The following is a 4,429-nucleotide window of genomic DNA, read 5'->3' as shown; positions in this document are numbered from 1 at the left end:
CTATTCATTTCATTGCTTTTTCTTTAAAACATTTTCTACTGTGATAAAATAATATAACAATTTCTGTTCTCCCTTTATTATCTAGCTATTTGGTAATACAGAATGTCTTTGTAAATAGAAAATGATAATATAAAAATCTTATATAGCCAGTCTCTGGTCCCAGATGCTGTTCTTCTCCGTCTACTTCTTTTTCTACTAAGAGATGTGCAGTCCATTAATCTGATATTTAGGAATGGCCTATTGCGAATGTTCGCAAGTGACTGTGGCGAATCTAATCTTTATTAGTTTGAAACTCCTTTACATATTATATAATTAGTAAGCATTTATGATTTCTGTATCCTGGTGGATAAACTACAATATTAATTTCTTTGATAGTTACAATGCATTCTTTACAATGAATAATTCTGGGCAATACGTTCTTTTTCTAGGCACTCTCTATGAAGCAGCTGCAGATTGTATATTATTTTATTAGTCATGGTGACCTTAACTGAGATGAAACATTTCAGAATGTATGTCCTGAACCAAGTAACAGTGTTTAAATTACTTAACTCTGTAATATTTCAGACAGGGCAACCATCCATCAAAGCTAAATGTTATTAATATAAAATTAATGCCTTGAGGGAAAAAAGGGAATAGGAGTACTAGGTACGAGACAGTCTTTGGTTCTCTCTTGGCAAGTTTATATGCATATTTTTAAACTTTTAAAAAATTTTGGATCTGGTTTGCTTCAGTGTTTAGAATCTTTTAGTTGAAAGTATATTTTTAAAAAAATTGTACTCATCTCTACAAAATTAAATGACAGAAGAGCTATTTGGGGGTCATTATACTAGAATAGCAACGGGTACGAATCGCAAAGTTGAGTTGAAAAACTATAGCACGTGTTAATTGAGTTTACATAAACTCAGTCCTGATTCTGCACCCATTGAATAGGTTCCTTTCTTGGAGTTTCTTCTCTCAGAGTCATCCTAAGCTCCTGGGGCTAAGGAAGGGCCACAGGTTCAGGGAAGCATCTCAGGGCCCTACTGATCACTGATGAGATACCTGCATTTCCCTGCCTGTTGGGTTGGGTTCTGTGGCCCTTCTTGTTGTAAAGCCTGCTCTCATCTTTGGCAAGACTAGGAATCTGGGTGCCCGGCACTGATTCTTACGAGGTGCTCCATAGACCCATACCACTGAGGGCCTCAGGAGGGGGTGGGAGTGGAGACAGAGCAGAAGCCCAGATTGCTTCCTGGAGTCAGAGTCCTCCTCCCCTGAGAGTCTCAGACTTGGATTTCTCTGGGGCCCCTGGAGCATCTCTCCACTTCTTGTAGGCTTCAGAGGTGCCCACCCTCTCTCCAATAAAATGACTTAGTCTTTTAAAAAGGCTTTCCAGCTGGGCATGGTGGCGCATGCCTGTAATCCCAGCACTTTGGGAGGCGGAGGCAGGTGGATCACTTGACGTTAGGAGTTAGAGACCAGCCTGGCCAACATGGCAAAAACCTGTCTGTATTAAAAATACAAAAATTAGGCAGGCCTGGTGGCATTCACCTATAATCCCAGCTACTTGGGAGGCTGAGGCAGGAGAATTGCTTGAACCCAGGAGGTGGAGGTTGCAGTGAGCAGAGATTATGCCACTGCACTCCAGCCTGGGCAGCAGAGTAAGACTGTCTCAAAAAAAAAAAAAAAAAACTTTCCAAAGACCTAGATATACACATATATATATATATATATATACATATTTACACATATATTCACATACATACATATATATATATATTTTTTTTTTTTGAGATGGAGTTTTATTCTTGTTGCCCAGTGCAATGGCCGATCACAACTCATCGCAGCCTCCGCCTCCTGGTTTCAAGTGATTCTCCTGCCTCAGCCTCCCGAGTAGCTGGGATTACAGGCATGTGCCGCCACGCCCAGCTAATTTTTCTGTATTTTTAGTAGAGACGGGGTTTCACCATGTTAGCCAGGATGGTCTTGATCTCCCAACTGCAGGTGATTCACCCGCCTCGGCTTCCCAAAGTGCTGGATTACAGGCGTGAGCCACCATGCCCGGCCCAAGGCCTAGATATTAAAAAAAAAAAAATCTGTATTCCCAGTCACGTGCCCTCAGACCCCTTGCAGCCAGGGATGGAGGTGAGACCCCCCCCCAGTAACAGAGGGGGTGGCAACTGCTGTGGCCACTGGATTTCAGCCTCTTGCCAGCAGCGACTCTAAGAAGCGCAGGGAAACTCGACCGTATCCAATCCAGTTAGTTACTTCCCTAGAATTGTAGCTTCCACCTGCACCTTCTAACCACCATGGCAACTTCCTCTGAAGAAGTTTCGCTGATTGTAAAGAAAGTGCGTCAAAAGAAGCAGGATGGAGCTCTATACCTCATGGCAGAAAGAATTGCTTGGGCACCTGAAGGCAAAAATGGATTTACAATCAGCCATATGTATGTGGTTATTAAATGCCAGGAAATTAGTCCAGGAGGAAAAGCTAAAATTCAGCATCAGCTGGACCTATATGCAGGAGATACAATTAACTTCCATTTTTCCAGTGAAAACACAGCAGTGAAAGAGCAAGATGCAGTAAAGGACCTTCTTCAGCAGCTGCTGCCCAAATTCAAGAGGAAAGCAAATAAAGAACTGGAAGAGAAGAACAGAATGCTGCAAAAAGATCCTGTTTTGTTTCAGCTTTATAAAGACCTTGTTGTGAGCCAAGTGATGAGCGCTGAGGAATTCTGGGCCAATCGTTTAAATGTGAATGCAACAGAAAATTCTTCCACATCCGATCATAAGCAGGATATTGACATTTCTGCTGCATTTCTGGCTGATGTCTGGCCCCAAACCGATGGCTGTAACGGTCTGAGATATAATTTAACTCCTGAAATCATTGAGTTCATATTTAGGACCTACCCAGCAGTAAAAATGAAATATGCAGGAAATGTTCCCCACAACATGACAGAGAAGGGATTCTAGACACGTTTTTTCCAGTCCCATTATTTTCACAGGGATCGGCTGAATACAGGGTCAAAGGATCTCTTTGCAGAATGTGACAAAATAGATGAAAAAGGCCTAAAAACAATGGTTTCATTAGGAGTGAAAAACCCACTACTAGAATTAACAGCTTTGGGAGATAAACCATTAGATGAGGGCTATGGCATTTCCTCTGTGCCATCTGCTTCCAATTCTAAATCCATAAAAGAGAATAGTAATGCTGCCATCAAGAGATTTAACCATCACATTGCCATGGTCCTGGCAGCTGGACTCAGGAAACAAGAAGCAGAAAATGAACAAAATAGCCCAGCAGCATGGATGGAAATTCCAGAGATGCAGACTGCTTTCAGCCAATAGTCAAAAGGGTGAAATCACAAGAGTCCAGTGAATATGAAGACTTGGGGAAAAATAATTCTGTAAAAATGATTGCACTAAACATCAAGAAGTCAGATAGGCATTATCATGGTCCAACTCCAATCCAGTCACTACAGTATGCGACAAGTCAGGACATTATTCTTTTCAAAGTATTGGGTAAGAAATGGAAGCTTATACACCCAAGTTAACTGAGGTTCTCTTGAGTAGTGCTGCCAGTAGTACCATCACAGCACTGTCACCTGGAGGGGCACTTATGCAGGGAGGAACACAGCAAACCATAAACCAGATGGTGCCAAGTGATATTCAGTCTGAATTGAAACACTTGTATGTAGCTACTGGAGAACTTCTACAGCATTTCTGGTCCTGCTTTCCTGTTAATATACAATTCCTAGGAGAAAAGGTAGTGAAAATGAAAAGTAACTTGGAACGATTCCAAGTTACGAAGCTCTGCCCATTCCAAGAAAAGATTCGGAGACAGTATTTAAGCCCACATTTGGTAAGTCACATAGAGATACTCCAGGCAGCCTACAACAAGCTCCACACATGGCAGTCATGGTGTCTGATGAAAGAAAATGTGAGATGGCCATGATGCTCACAGCTTTTGTGAGACTGAGAGAACTAGGACCTGCAGCAACTCTGGAAACCTGGCCTATCAGACAAACAGATGACCTCACAGGAGTGATAAGAAACATCTGCTCCACGCCGACTCCCAGAGCTGATGCTACTGTACTTGCACACTGGGGACTGAAAGGAAAGAAGGGACTAAATGCTGGGGAGGTAAATTAGGGCAGAACCAAATGAGCTAAGTTGCAAATATATATATGTATACACACACATACACATATATATGTAAATGTGTATGTACATACATATATTTTAAAAGACTTTACTGCAGTTAATCAGGAACTGCTTTTGATTCACATTAAGCTGCTTTCAGAAATTAAAACCACTTTTTTAAAGGGTGCATTGATAAAATCTGAGGCTTTTTGGTTGTTGTTTTTTTCTGTGTAAACTTTTTTTCCTAAGTTTGTGGCACAGGGTAGACCTTAAGTTTTTCTTCTCCATCCTTCATCCTCCACCCTCCATCA

At 41.5% G+C, this 4,429-nt stretch overlaps 1 pseudogene; it reads left to right on the top strand.

The window, feature by feature from the left end:
• The first annotated feature begins 2,285 nt into the window (after positions 1-2,285).
• Positions 2,286-3,930, top strand: LOC100598229 (annotated as a pseudogene).
• Positions 3,931-4,429: the final 499 nt, after the last annotated feature.

Source organism: Nomascus leucogenys, chromosome 4 (assembly GCF_006542625.1).
Source record: "Nomascus leucogenys isolate Asia chromosome 4, Asia_NLE_v1, whole genome shotgun sequence".
NCBI lineage: Eukaryota > Metazoa > Chordata > Mammalia > Primates > Hylobatidae > Nomascus > Nomascus leucogenys.
Note: the sequence above shows the minus strand (reverse complement) of the source record. Positions and strands in the feature narration are given on the sequence as shown.